This window comes from Phalacrocorax carbo, chromosome 6 (genome assembly GCF_963921805.1).
Source record: "Phalacrocorax carbo chromosome 6, bPhaCar2.1, whole genome shotgun sequence".
NCBI lineage: Eukaryota > Metazoa > Chordata > Aves > Suliformes > Phalacrocoracidae > Phalacrocorax > Phalacrocorax carbo.
In genome coordinates, this window is record NC_087518.1 from 45,082,935 (window position 1) to 45,106,496 (window position 23,562).

Genomic DNA, 23,562 nt, shown 5'->3' on the forward strand with positions numbered 1-23,562 from the left:
CACCATGCACTTGCTCCAGCAGGAGTGTCAATTTGAGAATATATTCCTTCACCAAGGAGCTGGTATTCACATGTCTTCATGACTTCTTTTTATACGAATATAGGGTTCTGTTTCACAATCTAATGTCCCTTTCCATGTATATTATAGATACTGAACTAGTGTTACACCCTAGAAGTGGCTGCGCTGCACTGTTTGCTAGCTAAAGGCAGTCAGAAGAGGCTTAATATTTCCAGAAGACCTGAGTATTCATGCTGCAGTACTATCACATCCACCGTCACATCCACTGTAGTTTCAATAAGAAGTAAAATGAAACCGGCAAGGCTGTGATTATACCTTGGAGGAAAATTTCTAGGCAGTGAGGATAGTACAGGATTGCATCAGACAGCCTGGGTAGGCTGAGGTGTCTCCATCACCAGCTGTGAGCCAGGACTGATGTGGGTCGAGCTGGTCTAGCTCCACAGCTCACAGAAGGAGGAGGTGACATTTTAGGAGGGCTTTTCTAGCCCTATGATTTTACACTTGCACCCAGGATTTGAGTTTTGGGATCTACTTGCAGGAAGCGCAAGTTATCAGTCACATCTACATTGCAGCATACCAACAGCAACTACTGCATGAGCTCTCTTACCCGAGGTACCAGCTGGTTTTCCATGCCATGTTAAGCTCCACACTGCTGTGGATAGACTGCTATCTAGAGCAAAATTGCCTCATTTCAAATTAGATTCTTTGTAGTAGATACCAAGTAGATCAGCCCAGATTCAAAGGCTTGCAAGGCAGATCACTTTTGAACACAAACAAATTTAGAATAAATCTAGATTTAATTAATTCTCTTTTTTTCTGATCTAAGCTAAGAGCTTTTGTAACATCTGAAACTTTTATCGGAGTTGACAATGGTATAAATACCATCCTGCCAGTTTCTAGAGTGCTAGCAAACAATCTTTCATCAACTGAAGGAACTCTTACAGACGGAGCAAGACATAAACACCCATATGTAATGCACATTCTCTGGACTGGGTCCACCACTAGCAAAACCCTCCTGCTTCCCTGGAACCAGCAACACAAAATCCCTTTATATGTCTTAAGTGTCCACAGTACAGACAATAACACATTAGCATGCGCTTGACACTACTGTCAAAATAAACAGCTATTTATTAACATTCTACAAAGCATTATTTTTAAAAGAAACAAATCGAGAAATAATGTCAGAAAAAAAAAAAATATCCCTCTGCCCCAGAAAACAGCATCTCTCTTTTACTAGAGACAACATCTGGTCTAGATAACAGCTGCCAAGGGCTAGAGCTAAGAGGAATAGTGATCGCTGTTGCTTGGTGGTTGCTCGAGTATTTTTGAGAACAACATTTTTTCAGTGTATGGTATCACTGCCAACTATTCCCTGGGATCCCAGGAGGACAATGTATTCCCTTTCTGCTCTTACTGGGTAAACGGAATAAAGGCTGAACATGATGCTTGCTCTCACCAGTCAAACCTGAACTAAACATAAGAAGATATTAAAAACTGCCTCCCCCTCTTTCTTTCTGAGGTGAAAACATCCCCATTTTGTGCAGGGAGACTTTTGCTGCCTTTTGTTCCTGTGGTTAAAGCAAATTTAAAGATATCAAGGAACCTCTTGAGAAAACCAAGAGAGGAAGCTTGAATGCAAAGTGAACTTACAAACAAAAAGCTATTTTTAGTGTTCAGGGGAAACTCTTAGCATTGGACAAACAATACAAGGAAGTTTCAGACACTGACTGCTAGGGAGAGCTAATATCCCCTTGCTGCTGCCCCACCTAGTCTGTATACAGGAATGCTGCTATATTCTCAGGCTTCTCACAACCCCCAAATTATCCACCTTCCCTTCAGCGTGGTGCAAAAGTTCAGGGCTTAGGCCTAGAGCCACCTGGTGACCTTGGCTCATACACACAACCTCACCCTGACACTGGCATAGGTGATTTGAGGTCACAGCATGGCCGTGATGGGACCATGGGCTCTGTGGTGTTGATGGAATGGGTGGTGGTACTTCCATTTGCAGTACCACCAGACATGGTAGTAGAACACAGATGGAAGCATGCACAGGGCTGAGGCCAAAGAGCAAAGAAAGAGTCCTGTGTACCACAGGCACAGAATTAAAGCAGAGCAGGTGGGCAGAAGCAGAAGAAATGACATGAATGGCCTTGGGACAATCCAGAAAGGATCCTCTTAAACACAGGGCAAAATATCTAGCTGTGCTTCTGCCCTTCATACATTCTTGGACCCCAGGACATCATCTGCAGAGAGTCAACAGAGTTGCAGTGGTGCCCAGCAGCTGGTGATCTAGCTGTAGATTCAGGACATAACAACAAAGCTTTTGCAGTCCCCATTGACCCTTCTTTTCCTCCTAGCAATTCAGCTTTCCACCACCCCCAGGCAAGCGAATAATATATTTTTCAAGCAATTATCAATATGCACATTCTTTGGGTTGGAAAGCTTTTACACAGGAGTTTTTCTAGTCTATTCACTTCTTGCTTTAGCTGCATTCCTGCTTATTAATTTGCAACTAGAGTAAGGCTACATTTGAAGGACACCATTTCCCTTGAAACCTCTCCCAGATCTTTGTATTGCTTAGACACCTGAACCAGTGTTCAGGGAACAGAAGATCCTGGAAAAGTAATTCCATAGAGCAGACACATTCCTGGTTTGCTACTGCTTTTGCTATGAGCTTACAAACACTTAAAGCAAGGCTTTGATGGACAGAGTCAATCAGAAACTGGATGCATGGTGGAACTGTACAAGAAATAGAAGCTATACAGGATTGCTGAAGTCCTTATCTGTCCCTGTTGCCTATATAGGCTCACAAGAGGTCAGTCAGGGGCATTTTGTAGATCTGCATGCCAGTGGGAGAGAAGGATATTTATTATATTGCAATAAGCTGAGCCTCAGTCAGCAATGTGCCCTTCCACGACAAAATCCAACTTTTTTGCAACAAAGTTGCAACTTTTGCAATAGCAAAAGTGTAACCAGCAGGTTGAAGGAAATGGGTCTTCCCCTGTATTCAGCACTTGTGAACCCAGGTCTGGATACTGCATCCAGCTTTGGGCTCCCCAGGACACGACACTGACTACGGGGAGTGACTTAGAGAGCCGGGCCTTACCCATCAGGATGATCTGGGGCCAAAGCACATGGCATGAGAGGAGGGAACTGGGCTTGTTCAGGCTGGGGCAGAGAGAGTGATGAGGAATGGCAGCTTCCAGTACATAATGGGTAGTAACAGAGATGATGAAGCCTGGCCTCTCAAAGACACACAGTGAAAGGACAAGTTGCAGTGAGGGAGATTCAGATCAGTTACAAGGAAAAAGAAATTTGTCCTGAGAGTCGTCAAACCCTTTGACAAGAACTCAGAAACCATAGATCCATGTAGTTTTTCAGTGAGTCTTTATAAGCTAGATTGGGTAAGGCCTCTACAGCCATCAAGCACTCAACTCTCTTTGACTGGCTCCGGGACACTAGAATATGCAGGCACCTGAACACCTTTGCCTAGTCTGCTCCAGAAGGCCTGCTCATTGTTTCAAATGGCACTGTTAGGTCACTGTCACTTAGACAATTTTCAAAGAAAGTCACCTTGATTTTGGATTCTGAGCCTCTCCTACAGGGTTTTTCAAACTGTTTTTTCCCTCAGATACTTTGTCCTTGACTTGCTAAATATCCCCTAGGTGAGAGGATAGAGTTGGTTGTTGCTTCTTTCTAAATAATATCCATGTGTTGGTTTTGGGGTTTTTTGTTGTTTGGGGGTTTTTTTTGGGGGGGGGAGGGGTATGCATTGGAAAAACCCTTCAAAGAAAGAGTAGGAAGAATTTATTTCTGATCTGGCTCTTGGTTCCATCACAGGGTTGGTCTATATCTGAAAAGGGTTAAGGATTAGCTGACGGAAAACATTTGAGAGGCTCTGATAACAGAGCATACATAAACAGTGGGATCAGGCTCACAACACTGCTGGTTACACATTGCAAATCAGCAGCTTTAGCACAGGCAGTACCAGCCGCGTACACTGCACGTTTCTACTTCTGAGCTGCACCGACTCCCTTCTGCAATAACTCACCTGTCACTCCTGAGAATACTTTGGGCTCTCTGTCTTCCACCCATCAGCTGACAGGTCGGTAGAAATTCACCCCAGTGTCCTGCCTCTATTTCCCCCCAAACCTCTCCCCACTGATATCATACAAACCAGGGAAACATGCTGTTTCAGAGCAGGCACATGAAACTCCAACACAGCCAGGATGTTTAATGGAAACTGTGCACTGACTCTCAAACACTTGGCTGCAGATTTGTTCAGCTTTTTGAGAAAAGAGATTGCTTGATAGGGCAGCATGAGGGAGCTCTCTAGGTATGCTAGGGAGTAGTGCATGATTATAGCCGAGCACAAAGATGCTGCAGCCTAAAAACTAAAATACACTGCGAAAGACAAGACACTCGCTGTTTTCTGCCTAAGTCGACGGGTCTGTATTGTAGCACTGGCTTCAGACACAGCAACGTTCCTCATGGAGCACCTGCGACTGCTGCATGCACAGGCACCTTTGCACAGCCAGGACTAGCCTTGCACCTGGCAGAGCCCAGATGTGGGAACACCTGGCACCCACATTAGGAAAGGCTCTTGAAGTGGGTAGGAAATTTGACCAATGTTGAAGTCAAGAGTGGAGTGGAAAAATCCCTTCCACTCTGTCTTATGCTTGAATATTGAGACTACAACTCACTCCTCTCTGTTCCTGAAAGAAATAATAGTGTGCAACCATAATTAAATGCAGCTGTTGTTAAACAACACTGGAGATATTGTAAAAACTGGTGTTACGTACACACACTTCACCTCTGGGATTAAACTGCCTTGTTTCCTTCCACTGACACTCAAAACTTACTCTTTCTCTTCTTTCTCCAAAGATGAGCACAGCTAATGGTCAGGAACAAACAACCTAATGGCACTGACGTCAGCGGGAAGATCCTGACCCCCACAGCACTGTGCTGGTTCATACTGGTTCACTAAGCTGAGGACCAAACTCACAAGCATGAAGAGCCCCTCCAACACAGAACTGACGGCTGAGCTCCCATGACACTATTTGCTTCTTAATCCAAATGCTACCTCCAGAACCCACGGGTCCATGCCTATAGAATGTGACAAGGCAGCAGCAGCCGTGCCCTCCCAGGGTAAGGAAGCAGGAATTGTTAGTGTGGATCAGGTCCATGGCCCGTCTAGCCCAATATCCTGTCCCAGATGGTGGCGAGCGTAAGATGCGTCAGAGGAAGGTATGAGGGACCCCATGTGAGGCAGATGTCATGCCTCACTGCAGCCTGCCCAACTTAGGAAAAGATGAAAACAAATGAGTTTATAACCTTTTGTCAGTCTGTCCCAAGGATGTAACTTCACAAATATTTAGGTCAAATGGGGCACACCCTGTGCTGCACAGAAAGAAAAAAGAAGAAAACCCAGTGCTTCAACTCTTGGATGCCATACTCTGTAGGCTGGATAAGATAAACTAGTGAGAGTTGCTTGCTGTCACTGTGGATGCTGGTCCACTGGCTCAGCCCAGGAGCTAGAGGTGGCTTAGGACACAAGTGAAGTGAGTATTGCAGCCTCAGTGCAAGCCATCATTTCCAACATGACAGTCACAAAAAAACTGTCATCAGAGGAAAACAAGTATGAAGCTAAACTAAACTAGCCTTCTCTCTGCAGATTTTTTAAAACTCAATCCAGTTTATACAAGGGATTCACCGAAGTGAAAATCTTTTCTTGATGCATGGGAGGGCACTCACTTTAGCCATCAGTTCCCAAAAAGTCATGAGGAAGTACCCACAAGCGTGTTGTAAATGCGAAGACCAGCTATAGAAGCATGTGGCTCCTATCTTCTTCCAGTCTGCTCCTCCTTGATGGGGACAGGAGCTGGTGACTTCTACCAGGTCCTCAGCCAGAGTCAAGAAAAACTGACAACCACAGACTGGTTCTTTATCTGTCATAACAGGTTTTTTCAGGTATCACAAAGAGCACCAGTAAGCTTCCTAATCAGCCTGGGATTCTATTTCCTCACACCAAAGCCTGACTGAGATGAACCTTCTCATTTCTGTCTTGGCAGTGCCTAGGGCTCTCACCCTGCTTGTAGAAATGGGTCTCCATTGCCCATTCCAGTGCAACACAATGGACGGTGGTATCACCCGGCCCGCAGGGGTTTTGTCCAGGGCTGTCTGGCTGCAGCTTCCCCGGTGCTGGTCTCCAGGGAAGACCCCAAACATGGCAAATGCTGATCTAAGTACTGGGCAGGGCAGAAACTTGCCCTCTCTCCAAGGCTGGGTGTCCTGTTGGCAACGCAGGACAGAGGCAAAAGCAGATAAGAGCTATTGGTTTGCCCCAGCCTGAGTGAGGGTAGAAGGAAATCTGTTCTGCGGTTTGGCACAGAAGGGTCTCCCATGTCCTTGATACCCCCGGGGTGGCATCACTGATGGCATGTGAGCAAGGCAGAGACATTGCACAGCTCTGTGCAGGGGGCAAAGGCCAGCTCAGCAGCACCCGTGAGAGCAGGCAGTTTTGCCCACAGCTCTTTTCCTCCATCAGGTGTCAATCATTTGCCTTGGCTGTGTTAATTCACAAATTTCTTTCTCCCAGCCATGCTCCCATTGTTCCCAAGCAGGGCATTGTCATGAGGCCAGTTCTATATTTACGACAGGATGTCAACCTACGCTTACAGTCGCCTTCTTTGAACTGGCTACTTTTACCTTCTATGTTGGCAACGATGCAATTCAATAGAGAGGTAGAAAAATAAACAAGTGTTTATTTAAGACATGCTTGGTTGTATCAAAACGCACAAGTGGCACTTCTTCCTATTGGCTCTTCCACGCTCTGGCCAGGAGGGCACACGTTTTTTCATGTCATAAACAAAGGATTATTTCCTAGGAAGATTGAGAGTTTCCTTTAAAGGAAAACAAAAAAAGAAAGGAGGAAGGACTCTGCAGAATAGCCCTTAGGAAGTTACAACTCTGGAGGCCTTTTAGTCCCTCACCAGCAAAATGTACTTAAATATAGCGTGACCTGCCCAGAGCACAGCCTGAGAGATGTCATATACCCAGCAAAGAAATTACTGCAGCCAAAGCCAGACAGTGCCAGGCTTCAGGTGCATGCCCCTTATCAGGATCTGCGACCAGGACTAGGAGCTGTGTCTTCGGCTTGAGTTGGCTGCTTCAAAAGGATTGATTCTGCTTTATTATGTTTTAATTTACACACACAGCATAACTTTTTGTTTGTGTAGCAAAGCATCCTGCAACCTTTGTCAGAGCAAGCACACACAAGTCCTTATCCACTGAAGGATGCCACCAGCCAACTTCAAACCAGATCTGAGATTTGAAGCACCCACCTCCTCTGCTCCTTCCTCCCTTCTTCTCCCTGGAAGTAGATCACTTTGTGATGGAGGAATAAGCCAAAACTCAGTCTTCTAGGCAGAATGCAGGTAGGAGTGTTTTGTCCAATGTTAGTTTGAAGACACCGCCTGTCACTGCAGCCTCCATTCAATGCTGTACCTGCTCTGGAGATGTACAGGGAGTTTGTGCTCCAGGACACTCTGACCTGTCTCCCACACCCTCTTCCCACAGCAGAACCAAGTAGCTATTAATTGCATTCAGCTGTAATGAGAAGTCTGAAATAGCTCAGGCTCTCTGGTAAGAGACTTCTCTTGTAACAACAGGCTTTGGCTGTGGGTTTATCTGCCATGGATCCTGCTTCCCATACAGCACAGGGTAACTGCAGCAGGATGAACCCTAGAATGCAATAATATAAGCAGGAAGGGCTGTAATTTGACGACCTTCCCACATCAAGTAAGTAAAACAATCTCCTCTTTCAGAATGCAACATAATTCTTGCATAAGGCTCCTTTAAAATAATATACAGTGCTTCTGAACGGGAGCCGTGGCGGGACTCTCTCTGATCCTTAGTTCGTTCTCAGATTTAGCTGATAGTTTTGGTCTGACTGCTCTAATTCATACAGAGGAGCTCTAAGTTTTTCTTACAAATGCAGAAAAGGCAGCACATACCACTGGCTGTTTCCTGAGCCTTTTGCAAGAATAAAGGTACTAACATACAGCATGTGAGTTCACCCCCTCCTTCCAAATAATCAGTGTCCTGGTACCTCACTTTCCCCTCCCAAGATGGTAGCAGGTTCTGCTTGTGCTGCCTTTCCCACTCAGAAGGACTCGTTGGAGGACTCTCTTCAGATACCGAAGATCAAAGTTAGAATAAGCTATAGCTGTATCAGGTGGGCTTCAATAAATGATACAGCACATTTAGACAGAAATGATGACTTCCTTTTTTCACTGTGCAGAAATCATATCTGGGATCCTAAATTAACTCTGGAAAAGGCAGAAGGCCAGCTTATATTATTGTTATGTCAGACTAGCTATTATCCCTGGATTCAGGGCAAGTAGACATACTTTATGGAAGGAAACAGTACTCTCAGCCCTCACTGCTGTTTGCTCCCCATTTCATTCTGTCTTAAGACCTGGCCATTTTTTAGGCATCCTAATAAATCTGGGAGGTAACAGGAGACTAGGAGACCATGAAAAAATTGGTGAATAATGAAATAATCTAGATATAAAGACACACCAGGGAACAGCTATATGTATTTTGCAATTACATTCCTAGGGCAGGATCTAATACTAGTGCCCTGCTTCTAATTTTAGAAGGCGGCTTTCACAGTGCAAGAAGTCTTTGTTACCTCTCACCCTGAGGAAATCACTAATGGTCTTCAGAGAGCTACATTACACAGAAAACCCTCTTTGGATTATGTGTCACAAGAGCTATTGAAATCTCCATTACGACCACTGCAAGACCTAGCACAGGGACAGTGAGAAAAACCTGTCTCTGTTTGCTGCCAAAGTCCTAAATATTGTTAGTCTACTTCAATAGCCAGAGATCTTGCTGGTCATGGCAGCTCTGGAAAGACCCAGACCTTTGCAAACAGGAACACAGTGTCCGAGCAAAACCGCATGGCCCTATCCAGATGGAGCCTCACCGTCTTAACCCTGTGCAGCATGGCTCGGGGAAGGGATTGCTTGTTCAGGCACAGCACTAGGCTAGAGATGGTCTGACTGTCCATGGGCAAGCCAGCTCACATCCCATAAGCTGGGATGTCTTTACAATATGCTCTCTCCAGCACCTCCAGCTGCATGTTTGCACAAGTTTGCATCTGCTAGCACCTACCATTCTCAGCCGTAATACCTATCACTGAAGGGGCTGTTGGACAATGATCTGTATTGCACAGATCATCAGAGTATTAAATTGTAGAAAAAATTATCTCACCCATTTATCTTTAATAGGGACTATGAAAATAGGGCAGAGTCCAAGCAGCACCAACATAATGAAACTGTGACAGAAACAGTAGAAGAAAAAGGACCAGCAGTTCTACAGGGCTATATTTTATTGCTACACACCAAGTCTGAAGCAGTGGAAACAATGCGAGCTGTGCAGCACAAATCAGTCACAATTGGTGCTCCTATTTCAGCAAGTGCTTTGGAGAAATTTATAGCTAATCAGGAACATGACATTATTAACGCGCTCTGTACCCAGCCAAGTGCAGATGTGTGCTTGCATAAACCTTTCCTTATCATTATTAAAAGCGATGTGCTGCAGTCTGTCATTGTTCAATAAACAATTCTACGTCCAAGATCTCAAATGTTGCTGCATCGCGTTCTGATGATCTGCGCTTTCCTTATAGGGTGTCAGAGTCAGATGCAATAACAAATACATGACCACAGCCCCTTTGGGCTGATGCGTTTCCAAGAAGGGGCAAATGTTGATTACTCTTGCATGTTATTTCTCCTATATAGTTAAGAGTCATCCAAAGTCTAAAGAAGCCAGTGGAAAACTTCCCGCTGGCTTCACTGGGCTTTGCATCTGGCCATTAGTTATTCAAGTACGTTAGCCAAATTAATGCCTTTTGCATAAGACAGCCCCTAAACTACCATCCAAGTGTAGCCTACGTTTTAGGGAAAGACAGACAGCTAGAAAACATTCTAATTCATGAGTCTTGTGCTTTTTCTTTCTATTTTTGTTAACAACTTTTCTCAATTATTAAAAAAAATAAGGACTGACCAACAAAATTTCTTGTGAACACCACCACCCCAGTTTCCTCTCCATTTTGGAAAAAAAAAAAAAAAAAGAGTTGCAGGGGTGCAGGTGCATTGTCTTTCCAGCCATTTTTCCTGTTTAAACTTACATTTATTGTGGTTTTGCTCACATTTCTTCAAGCCCTTGTTTTCCCCATCCCTCATGCTTGGCTGGTCAGCAGACTGGCTTTTCTAGGATGCCGCAGTGAACATTTCCCATTTAGATGCAGGGAGGGGCTGGAGAAGACATCTGGCCTGGATTCTGGTGTTCTTCCTGCAGATGTAAACACAAAAAGGGAATTGGGAAAAGAAAAGGTAGCCTTTCTCAGGCCATATCCTGCAGGAGCCAGGGACCCACCTGGTCCCTAGGGAGCATTAGAAAATCCTCAACATTTTGCTAACTTGTGATCTACCTCACACGGCCCCTGAACAACAGAGAAGAGCCAGAAGACAGTTAACTTTAGCTACACCCTAACCCTCACAGTCCCAAAGGTCTACTCCAGGCACAGGCCGGGTAGGCAGCTGCCTGGGGCAGCCATCAGCTTGGTGCCGGCAGCAGAGCCAGATCTCCCCTCTTCCAACTGCTAGAGCTTGTACTGACTGGATGGGAGGCAGATGGAGACACAATGCACCTCCAGTCACTGTTCATGTGCTCAGAGTGCAAGGAGATGTGGGCAGGTGGAGCAGGGTCAGGCCAGGAGTGCAGGTGGGGTAGTCCTGGGAGGATGGGTGCAGAAGTGCTGCTGGTGTGCTAACCCCATATAACTAAACCTATCTGGAAACTAGTCCATCACTATCAATAAACTGCATTTTCATGCCTGAAACAACCCCAGTAAAATAATTTCTTTTTGCCATCTCCGGAATGAGGGACAAACTCAACAGTTACAGGGCTTGGATTTTTCTCTACCCTTTCCTTGATAGACAAAGGACCTACGCTGCATACGAAGCCTTTCATGGATGATTACAGAAAATCAATCTGGAGAAAGTTAGAGCTCTGTTAGAAATATTTCTCTTCCCTGGAAGTTTATTCAGCTGTAACTCTGAAAGTTATGTAAGGAAACTAGATAAACTTAGAGTATTGGATAAAAATAGCACTAAAAGAAATCTTCATCTTACTATAGTGTTTTGAGACCACTTCAGGGTCTTTTCTGCTTCTTCACCTACTGGCCCAGGAAAGCAGCCTTTGCTCTAAGCTGGCCTCTGGCCGAATGCCATGTCATTTGCACTGCCAAGGAAAAAAGTCACCTAGGATGGTAACAGTCTGGTTTCACATCCATTTGTGGCAACGTCAATGGCTGTAGTCCTCACTGCTTTACTACAGAGCTACACCAAGGCATAACCCAGGTCCGGGCAGTGAGTCAGCACTGAGTTGTCAAACCAGGCTGCAATCTCCAGGAAGCAAAATGTTCTCTGCATATTTTTTGTACCACTCAGTATGTTACATAAACTCCCAATGGGTAGAACCATAGCAAGGGTTTGGAAGGTTATATTTATTACAGCAGTAATTCTAGCATGTAAACTTTCTGACAGCTGCTGTGGACAAATATGCAATAAAAATCAAAGCCAATTCAAAGCTAATATTCAGAGGTGGGAAACTGCGTAAGCATTTGGCTTCTGAGCCATGTCATGCTTTGTTTAGCATTCAGATGGTATGGAGGACTGCAGCATCCCTTCTCTACACTCAAGTCAAGCTCTAGTCACTTTGGCTTCATTTTTCCAAGCCTGGCTGCATAAAGTTAGAGCTCTGTCTCCCATTATCTGAGCAATTGGCTACCATGGTCTAAAACATGACTGGGCCATGACACATGGCTTGTAGGAACAATTTGAGCATCCTCAGCTGCTCCAGTTCACACCTTCCCTCCTGCTAGTACAAGCATGATATCCTCTGTCAGAGACACAGGCCGATAGCTGAGGACAGTAAAAGCTCAGATCACTCCCAGGGCTTGTCTGTCACAGCCTTTGGGTATCCACACAATGTGCTTATTCATGTTAGGTAGAAATAAAAGTAGCCTGTGCTGCAGGCATCCTGAGCTTGCTACCATTCACTCCTGCAATCACAGAAGAATGTAGGTTGGGAGAGACCCCTGGAGGTCATCTAATCCAATCTTCCACTGGAAGCAAGGACAACCTGAAATTATTTCAGATGAGCTCATGATGATGCACTACTCCAAACATGAGTTAGGCCTTACATGAGGCCAGGAGGGAGACCCCACCACTACTATATGGATTCCTGTTGAGAAGCCACAGACTCTCTCTACAAATTGCCTCACTGATGCCCAAAGGAGAGATGGCAGCAGAACTGTGTCTGTTTGAAGCTTTTGGGGAGGTCAGGGATATCTGCCAGTACGCAACCTGCCCACAGTGCAAAGCAGTAAAAGGGATGCCACACTACAAGAAGCCTTATTGATTTTAGAATGTGGCATCAATTGTAGTTACATGTGACTGACTCACTTAGCAACGTTACATCGAACCACAGTTGTTTACAGTACTCAGAAGGGAATACAAATTATTCCACCCTCAAAAGAGCTAAAATTGTGGTACTTCTTCAGCCAGCAGAGTTGTTCTCAAAGCAATCATCTGTCCATGACTGTGCTCTATATCGTTCCTGATCTGTGAAAGCAAAATGACCACTGTTTCTACTCTCAGAGGCACATAATTCTATAAAGACATTCACTGAAGAGAATGGATGATCTCTGAAGTTGCAAGCTTTTCACAGCGTCAGCTAACGCATTAATTGTTGACTGTGTAGATAGGGCTGTGTCTACACAGCAAGACCGTAGAGCAGTCTTTTGCACAAGGCATGAACACTTTTTTCTGTTCACACTGCTCCGGTTCGGGCTCAAATGAACCATGTTAGGCTAAGGAACAGCTAGTTTCAGGACATCTGTTGACATTCATGCCTGCCTGTGCTAGATCTGTCCAGTTTGAAAGAATTTAGTTCTCTTCTAAAGACATTTTGAGTCTTGCCCTGCCACCCCTTCCAAGAGTACCATATCTGAGCCTGGTTTTCATGCCCATCTTAGCAGTTTCTCTACAAAACTAAGCAACGTGCACAGCAGGCAAATCTGAATTGGGGAATAAGCCACAGCCCCAGTTCACCTAAACATTCCCTAAAAGGCAAATCCAAATTCAAGGTCTGCATCTGCAACATGGCTGAAGAGCCCAGGCCCACAGAGGAGTGTGGAATAACAGACTCCATTGCCCACAAGATCCCAAGACTAGTTATGGTTGATAAAGCAGATATTCCTGCTGGGCATGCATTCAGGGAAGAATTACCCTAAGGAATGACTTCAGGAACTCAGCCTGTTATAGCCAATTTGCAGTGAAATTTATGAGAGTCTTTTGAGGGCCTGTGTTATCTGCAGGGGTATATAAGGACTCATACACAGAAGGTCTGGGCATTTTGTTAAGTAACCGGAGGTTTTTACCATATAGCACCAAGATGAATGATCCAACCCATTGCTTTCATTCAAGCCCTTCTTACATTAACAGCAAGCAAGTCAAGGTTATCATGCTAGCTATGCCAGTATTAAAGCTAATTGGTTCTCTGGAGAGAACTATAAAAATGCTGGTTTCAGGACCTGCCAGGACAAATGCACTGCAGTTGGTCAGCTGTGGAAATAGTACATTATCTTTGATAGAAAATGTCATTTTTATCTGTAATCTTCTGTCACAGTATGTCCCAACAACCTGTGAAGGAACAAAAAAATTTGTATAAGATCTCTTACTGTTCTGAGCTGCCTTGCCAGTTTTCAGTACTTTTGCTGAGCTGGTTGAAAGAAAAATATACATAGCAGAAAAGGATCTGTCAGTAGAATGGGCAGGAAATTACATCCTGGAGGAGAGAAGACTTTGAGTGATGTTGTCTTCACAGTCTCCTGTGAAGCCAGGAAATTCATGTCCCCTTCCAAGCACACTCTTTACCCACCTAAGCTATCAGACCATATTATAGTTGCCATGAGTTTCATTCACTTTTTCCCTTGATCTGATTCTTTCCATACTGCTTGTCAGCTCTCCCTGCCATCTTTGCCTCCACTTGGATTCCCAGTTTTTGAGATGTGGCCTGTTTTATCTTTACAACGCATGTTAGCAGAATCAAATAATGATAACAAAAAACCTGAAAACCCGCTAAGGCAGCTGACCTATCTCCCATGTTAGATTTCAAACTTCTCTGCAATTTAAAGAACAAAGGTCCTTGCTGAAATGTTCACAGTGGTAGGTCTTCTGGGACGTACTCTATTTCAGAAGCTTCTGGAGGAATTGGATTCATCTGCGGTTAAGGACAAGATAAGCACAGCAGGTGTATTCGCTGTCTCCAGCATCCTGGATCCTCTCCAAGCTGATTTCTACCTGCCCCATTCCAACAAAACTGTTCACAAGGGTCACTGATGATGTTTTCTTGGCCAGCTCTCTATTCTCTTCCACCTCAGCCTCTGTGCTTATGGGACCCTTACATCTCATCTCAGCTTTCACAATCCTGTCCTCCAACATTTCTCTCCTGGGAATGCTTTCTATATTGAGCAAACTAAAGGACCCTCCCACTGGTAATTTGATTCAAATCAAATCAAAGTGGGGTGGCAGGGGGGTGGGGGATGTTAGTTTGTAATTTTCTATTTTGAACCAGACTCTCCCAGGAACTTCTAGCAGTGTATTCTGGATTATCAGACTGAACACAACAGAGTGATCCGCAGACCCATGTTCAACATATGGTTAAGCTGAGGTAGGGAATACAGCAGCACTGCAGGTACAGTTCAGATCTCTGTATTGGCTGTCCTTTGCCCAACTCCAGGGAGCCACCAGGTTGAGCCAGACTGTTGATCAGAGGGAAAGTCCTTTAGAAGGTGAGCATACACAGTCCATTCTCATGCAGGAATGCAGGTTTTCCACTCACTGCATGTTCCAGAGCCCCATATTTGATCAAACAAGATAGCTCAGAGAAAAGTCTAGCAGATAGCAGCCAGGTAGGTATACAGTCCTAACGGGACTCCCAACTACCCCTAAAACTGCAAGGTAAGACTGTAAAGAAACTAGATAATAAAGAAATTATATGCAAACAGCACAGATTCACTTGTGGCAAGAACTGAAGGACAGCGGTTGACCACCTCTGATTAGAAAAGATTGCACACCCAGCTAACCAAGATGTTGATGATCATAGAATCACAGAACAGCCCAGGCTGGAAGGGACCTCGAAAGATCATCTGGTCCAACCCTTCATGGGAAAGGGAGCCTAGATGAGATCATCTAGCTCTCTGTCCAGTCGCATCCTGAAAGCCTCCAGTGATGGGGACTCTACCACATCCCTGGGGAGGTTTGATTGATTATCCTAGTGATTCATTTTTCCCACTGTAAAAAATTTCTTTCTTATATCAAAATGATGGGATCACCCTGCCAGCAAGGAAGGCCCTTTCTACTCCCTCTGACTTAATTATGACAATCAAAACAATATGAGGGATTTTCTCATTTTTCTGCTGCTTTTTCTTACTGCCCATTTCAAGGTTGTGGAGCAAGATACACCTGGGTGCAGATTTCAAAAGCAATATTAAGAAGGTCAGCTCTGGTCACAGTCAGCTCTAATTGCCAGTTGTAGTGGGATGCAGTCTTTTCCTCAGTCACAAAGTACGACACTTGAAATATCCTGTAGGACAAAAACAATGCCTGCTACAGCATTTCTCTCCTGATTTTTGGGAAGAGGGCCAGACAAGCACCACAATTAGTCATATGTTCCAAATGCAGTCCCCATTCTTAGTCCCAAGCTCTTGCCTGTCCTTATGCTAAGAATGAGGCTACAGTCTCCACCCCAGAGAGGGTCTTTGCCTCAGAGTCACACACTATCAATCAGTCTACTCCCAGTAATGAGGAAAGATGCTTTCCTTCCTTCCACCTTCTATTTGGACCTTCGCTTTCCCAGTGGGATCATTTTACTGGGTAAAGGAGGACAGAAATAGACAGAAAGAAACATGTCAATATGTGCATTGAAGAGGAATTAAAAACAAAACATAATGAAATAGCTGAAAGCGCATGGGAATTTGCTGGAAACTAGAGGAGAGAGGAAGAGAAGCAACTATCATGCCTTTTACTGCTGCACATGGAGTTAGTTTTGAAAAGTTCCTTCTCCCTGTCCTACCTCCCTCCTCCTGCTTGCCCACTCCCCTGGGGAGGGAAAGGCATCGTTACAAAATTGATCAGGGTAGAAACCCAAGATTTCAAGATCACTGCAAGAGGCAGAAGTGTCTTTGGGGGAAAGTTCAAACAGCTTCTTTTGCTTGACGACTGCTGGAAACAATATGGCAATCATTATTTTCTCTCTCTCCAGTTCAGGGCAGTCCATTTAATTTACACATGATGAACAACAGACATGCACATAGGTCCAATAGCAATATTAACATTGCCTCCCTTGCCAAGAATTATGCCACTACAAAGCATATGTGCAAACCGATGTGAGTCTGGAAAGGGTTAATGGGCTGCTGGGGACTCATGCTTCTTGAAGAGAGGTAAAAGGAGGGACAGTAGCTCAGTTGGAGAACATACTTCGCTCTCACTGGGTGACTATCCACTGGTATGGGAGGATGCATCATCTCACAGGAAGGACAACCCTCTCACCTTCAGCTGAGCCAACTGTACTCACTATGGGTTTTGCAAAAGCCTCCTGGAATGCATCTGAAAGGACAGCATCAGACCTGGTGTAGAGGTGCAAGGATCCACAAGTCCTGTCTGATTTTTTTGGCTTAACCATGAAGCCTCACAAGAATGCTTAGCTTATGCCTCAGTCCATTGCCCATTCCTGAATAACTCCAGAAAAATTGGGTCATTTTTTACATTTGTGGGAATATCTCTGGTGACAACCAGCACCACCTTCACTTGCCTCAGACAGGGTAGATTTCCAAAATAACAGCTCCCTTTCTACAAGGACCACCAAATACCTGGGACAGTCGCCAGGGTTTTTAAGAAAACCCTGACATCCAGAAGCCAGCTCTGTACTCTGCATTATCATTAAAAAGAAACATGTCATCCAGCCAGGGAGTCTCCTGTTCTCTGGCATCAGACAGACCACTACAAAACCAGGAGCTGCCATCTGACCTGAATTCTTTTTTACATCTTCCCAGTGCCATGTGCTTGTTCTCCGCATAAACAGTCCACGCCACTGAATTCTTGGTGTCATGCTGACCTGGAGCAATGAGCTCTGTAGCATAAAAGTAATTTGATTTTTACCAGAAACCACTGCATAGTGTAAGAGGATATTTTCCACTCCGACTCTGGCATTGTCTGCTTGGTGACCTTGAACAGGTAGTGTTATCTTTCTTCATCTCTTTCTTAAACAGAGACACTGGTATTGACCACTCTTGTAAAGTACTGTGATATCTAGTGATGGTAAAAAGCCAGGTGCTGACATTATTGTGCAGCAAGTATTTACTCTCATCTGCTTTAAATCTCTCCCTTCTTCATTTTCATTGAATAACCCCTTTGTTCCTGTATTATGAAACACTGTAAGTAGACTCACAACTGCTCACAGAAGTGAAAACGGATGGACATAGACTGACGGAGAGCCCCTCCTGCAGAGCAAGACTTCCAGGGGTGAAATCCTGGCTCCATTGACCTCAGTGGGAATGCTGCCAGCGGGGTGACTACTTTATTGCTGATTCACAGTAAATGACAGTAAGAAAAGCATTTTGTTACATTTTCTAATCTGCTTCTTGAGGGTTTAGTCATCCCAAAAGTCAGTATGAATAAGGATTACTCTTCCCTTTCAACAAATGGACCCCTCATGTAAAACTCTGCCCAGTTAACAGTTCCTTCACTGTATGTGGGTTTTGGGTTTTTTTTGTTTGTTTGTTTTTGTTTTTTTCTGGTGAAGTTACCACCATCTGTGGCCAAACAACACACTCAAGCCCAGTAACCTTTCAGAAAAATGAGAGATGATGTCTGCTGCTCATTTCATGTGTTTTTTGCCCAGTTCGGTCTCTGAGGAAAGGAAGAAGGTGCCAAAACTGAAATAAGAAAGATAACATTGGTAAATGTCAGAGCTCCCTGGTGAGTGCAGAGGTCTCAAAAACTTGAGAATGCTGAACAGATGACTCACTGGGAAGGGTTGCTGCACGTCCTGTTTTTGACAGATGGGACACTAACTTATTTTATCTAGGATCCTACATTTTTATGGTATTATAGTAGCATCTAGAGGCCTTAATAGTGAAGGCAATGGCTTTTGGGACTGTGTAGGGTAGAAACTATCATGAAGGATGAGGGAATTGATTTAATGTAGAATTTTGAGGTCAAAACTTTGTATGAATATTTTGAAGCCACTTACAGCCAGGGTCTGGTTTACAGGTGCAGAAGGGCATCTTCCTTACTGAAAAGACAGATTCTGTCATAATTATACATATATACTAGTTACCCATAGAAATACTAGATACGTGCAGGGAGTTTCTTATGAAGCCAGCTACATCTCCTGATCATTTGGATCCACACTTCGCACCTGTTCTCAGAGCTTAACTGGACAATCCAGAGATTTTGCCTTAGTCCCATGGACAGATTTCAGAACTATTTCTGTTCAGGTCAGTCCAAAAGCAATTTTTTGTGTGTTTCTGGCATTGAAAAAAAGGTCACATTAAAAACTAAACATCATTTCCAAGTGAATAGGCAATGTATTCTGTATTTGCAATGTTGAAATCACAGACTGACTTTACCATATTTCCCACTGCATCTTCGGCCAAAGCCACTGGCTGAAGGCAAAAGTACATGAATAGCCCTAAACCCCACACTATTTTTAATTGAGTTCACTATTCAACAAATAAATAAGGCCACACAGCTCTAATGTAATGATGCTTGTGATGACATTTTCCACATCCTGCTCCAGATCTCCATGTCATTTGTCCCACCACAAGCTAGTGTAACATACCCTACAGCAGGATGAAGAGTTTGGAATCTACTACTGTCTGTGAACTAAAACAGACCTGGAGTGAAATCCTGACCTCATACAATAGCAGCTTTGCCACCAGCATAAGTGGGACCAGTTTATTAGCCCAGGATTTCTAACTCAGGCATTAGAGGCTTGTATTTTTGACAGTTTTAATCCAGAAGCCCTGAGCTCACTACCATCATCTGTGGATGTGATTACATGGGTAGACAGGATAAAGCTGGAGTACTCAAGAGTATTTCTGTTCCACTTCTGCTTCCAAATTTGAAGCTGTCACTCAACCAGTCCTGTCCAGCCAACTAATTGTTCTTCTGGGGACAAAGTCCCGTGGCTAACATGCCCCCACGGTCTCCCATTTAACATGCTGCTGAAGGAATACAAATTTGTCCACTCCTCCCTCCCCCTCTTATCCAGTTGAAATAATAAATATTTTACTCATGATTTATTGGATTTCAGTTTGTTGAAAAGATCCTCCAAACAAATGAAGTTTTAATGGCAACAAATGCCAGCCGCAGCGCATTAGAAAATATAAACAGCAGCGGAGACCATTAAACAAAAACCACTTCGGATACAGCTGACACAGTGCTCAGCAATCTTCACCTCCTGAAGCCAGGGCCCTCAGGGGAGGGTCACAGCAAGCCCCTCACTGGAAAAGAAATCTGGAAGTATTACAAATTTAAGTCCTTCAAATGCTGAGGGCTGCGAGAAAGACTTTTGAAGTCACCAGTCCAGGCTTTGGGCTATTCAGGGCCACAGGCAAGGTGTCCATGAAGGGATTAGTTTCTAAAGAGGAAGAGCCAAGGCAGCCCCCACTCTCTGGTCCCTTCCCGCTGCCTTCCCCACTGCACACCACTTTTTGCCAGCCCAGTCCAACCCTCCAGCTCCCCACCCCTGTCCTGTGCTCTCCTCCTAACAGATGGGCTCAGAGTCAACGTCCGTCACTGCACGGGGCACCTGCAGAGCACCTGTGTTGCAGCCACCTGGCACTGCCTCACAGATGAGCAAGTTGCCCTGAATGACCCTTACTGCAAGAAAGGCTGATATGCTCATCTTTGTAGCCCAGGGGAAGTAATTTAGGTCATTTTGCTGTGCTATGGAAGATGGATGCAGGCCGCAGGAGTCAGCAGACGGCTGGGTAACACAGAGCAATTGTCACCCACTCCAGGGAGCACCCAGTGTCCTCAGCCCATGTCTGTCTCCTTCACACATCTGTCTTCTCATGGGTAGAACCAAGTGAGTTCTGTTTGCCTGTGTTTATTCTCAGTATATCCCTGGTTACTCCTCTGCCCTCCCATCAGATCTGCCAGCACAAATGACTCTGCAATCAGTCCTAAAGTCAATGTTGTCAAAACAAGCAGATCCTTCAACTACTTTGAGTAGAATGATTTTTTCTGACTGGTTTTGACAGTATCAGAGTAGAGAGCAAGTACCTATGCCACTACCTCTGCACACTTGAGGCTGGGGCAGGTAGAGATCAGGTAGAGATCAGGTGGATGTGGCTGGGAGCCAGTAACCTGCTTGGTGAGCAGATCTTCAGCCAGAACAAGATGCCTCAGCATCGCCTCAGGACCAAATGACCCTAAACAAACACTCTAGTTACACATACCTCATCCTTTTGTGGGGGTAATGGATCTACATCTATTAACAGACCATCTAGAAAATAAGCTATTTAGTTCAATGTACTGCAGGGCAAAAAGAGACTATTTGACATATGAGGCAATCATGGTTGATGCCATTGCTCATTTAGTCCTGGATTTAACCTGAATTCCCTTATCCTTTCTCCAGATACTGATGACGAGGCAGGTAAATTATCCTCTCAAGAAGTCCTTGTCCACTTATTGCAACTTTGGGATCTGCTACTGAACCCACCATAAAATATGAGCAGAGGAAGAATCTTGTCCCTCTATTTTTGGTAGCTAACAGTTTCCCTGAGGTCTCCTGCAGCCTGCCTGAGAAAGATGCAGGTGAGACATGCCTTTGAGAAGATGGTACACCACTACAGTCCTAGACCAGGCTAACTGTTGTAGCTGTACTGAGGAGTCAGTGGATATCAGCCGATGCTTTGTCCTGCAGAAGTCTGACCAGTCCCCTCTATCCCGTATATTAGCAGGACTTAAGGCTTGTTTGAGGTTTTTACTTTAAACTTTGGATCTCATGGAAGGAACATTTATCAGGACTCATCTGAGCCAACAGTGGCCTTCATGAACCTGAGCAGCAGTTTCTAGACCAGAGCAAAGACTCAATCTCATAAGATTTTGACGGTTCAACAGCAACCAGTAGTACACTGTCACCCACCAGGCAACCCTTCTGTACTTACCAAGCTGACACAGAGGTTAATACCTGCAGCACTCCCAGACAGGCCTACTGTGAAGGAACTCAGGTTGGCTCCCCTTTGCAGTGGTGTGACACAATGCAAACCTTCAGGAAAGCTCTTCAAGCTGTGGAAGCTTAACTAAGCCAAGTAAGAGACTGGAGGCTCCTGCTTGAGCGAAAAAACACCCTATTCCTTCAGAGCAATCACATCAAAGTCTAAGCAGAAGGGGACTAAGAAGAGTGATCCAACAGCACAACTCCCTTTTGTCAAGCCCTGTCCAAGGATGTTTTCTGCTGCACAAATCCTAGGGTCTCATTTCTCCACAGCTTTTTCTCAACTCATAGATGCTACCTAAAACAGCCCTGACGAGTGCACAGCCGGGATTGCCACCTCTTATTCAAACAGGGGAAGCATGGACAAGTAATATGTTCCAGAGACTGGAAATCAGGATGTTTTGATTTGAGATAAAGTACAAAACATGTGTGAGTGACCAAAGACACCCTGCCTGAGCCTTTCAGGAAATAAGTGATTCAAGACATTTTACCATAAGAGAAGGAGTTTATTGTCAATAAACCATTGTTTACTGTCTACACAAGAGCTGTGGCTACTACTTTATTCAAACATTCATATTTTGTCTACTTAATCCATTCCAAGTCACTGAAAACAATTTCCCTTTCATCAGACATGGATGCCTGGGAAAGGGTCCTGGCTGTCTATATGGAATCCAAACTGCGCCTTGACATCCCAGCATGTCCAGGGCTCCTACGTGCACTTCCAGCCCTGCATGTGCACTGACCTGAGCAGACATCTCTTCCCTGTTGCCTTCCCAGCTCTAAGGGCAGTCAGTAGGCTTCATACAGCACTTTGGTGAGGCCATGACATGAAGCCTACCTTCCAGAAGCATGGCCCCGGCCAGTCCAGCTCATGCAGCCTTCACACTTGAGCTCATTTTTGAAGACCCAAAGCTAAGCCCATGGAGTACCAGCACAGTTCAGACAGATGCCGAGTACCTAGAAAAAGCCGAGTTTTGTTTAAAAAAAACACCAACCAAAAAGCCCACAACAATCTACAGCAAAAGCTAGCTCTACTCCAACCTGTGGGCTCACCATAAAAAGACTGTCTGCACTGAGAAAAGACATAATCCAGTTGATTGTAAACCACACACCAAATACTCACAATCAGATTTATTTCATGATTTAGAAAATCACTAAGTCATCACTACAAGCACCATGCTGTGTTGTGTACTGAAATACACCATAATTAAACTGCAGCAGACCACAACTGTTCCAGGGATGAACAATGTCAGGAACAGTGTGGACATGCAAGAGACCATGCAACAATTGTTTCAGGGGAAAACCCATTTGTTTGTTTGAATCCTGAGCATTTTTATTTCATTTTTAACTGAAGATCAGGGCAGGATCCAGGTTAAGCAGAAGGCAGCAAGCAAGGAAGATGAGATAGGTAAATGCAGTTAATAAAAATAGTCACTGATAATAGGAGGGGAGAAAAATAGAGAAATCTAAATACATTCACTGAGGAGGATGTAGACATAACCAGAAACAATTCAAGCTTCTGCAGTGAACAATCCCATACTGGTAAAGAGCCTAATCCAAAGCCTGTTGAAATCAGGGTCTTTCCACTGACTTTGTTTGTGACTGCATGACAAGCAAAACTTTTCCCATTGCAGACTGTCTGCCACAAAATCTTTCTGTTTCTCTACACATTTTTCCTCTGTTCTTAATAAAGCCATTTTCTTACATTATGTTAATATTAAAAAAAAAAAAAAAGGAAAAGAGAAACCCTTCATAAATACACAATCAACCCTGAGGTAATTTTCCTAAAATAATTTTTTAAATAAACTGCTCTGTACGAACTTCAGTCACTTCAAAATGTGCTTTGAAACTGAAGACTGTGGAAAAGTTAAAAAAGTGATTGCTGATAAATAGTTCCATATGATTTATTGAATATAATATCCTTCCCCCTACAACAGAATGCTTTTTCAGATCTTGGGGCACAGACTTTCTGCCTGCTAAGAGATGTGTGCTAAGGTTTAACGAGATATTTATATGCTAAAGAACTTCCTCTAATTCCAAACTCCCTATATATATTCAGCATCAGCAGTACTCTCTTAAATATCCTCTAGGATGAAACTGAACTAAACCCGTGGAGTTGTACAGAAGTGACTTCTATGTAGTACTTGAAATGTTCCTCTTTGCTGTCAGAGCCAGAAGGAT

At 44.3% G+C, this 23,562-nt stretch overlaps 1 long non-coding RNA gene across 2 annotated transcripts in view; it reads right to left on the bottom strand.

Annotated features, from left to right (window-relative positions):
- The window catches only part of LOC135314092 (uncharacterized), a 131,753-nt gene that overhangs the window by 47,298 nt on the left and 60,893 nt on the right, over positions 1-23,562 (bottom strand). Inside the window, exon 3 of one of the 2 annotated variants that reach the window (XR_010373571.1) lies at positions 10,214-10,377. This is a non-coding gene — a long non-coding RNA (uncharacterized LOC135314092). Of the gene's footprint in view, positions 1-9,515; positions 10,378-23,562 lie in introns of those variants that run through there. The other variant, XR_010373570.1, reaches the window with a different exon arrangement.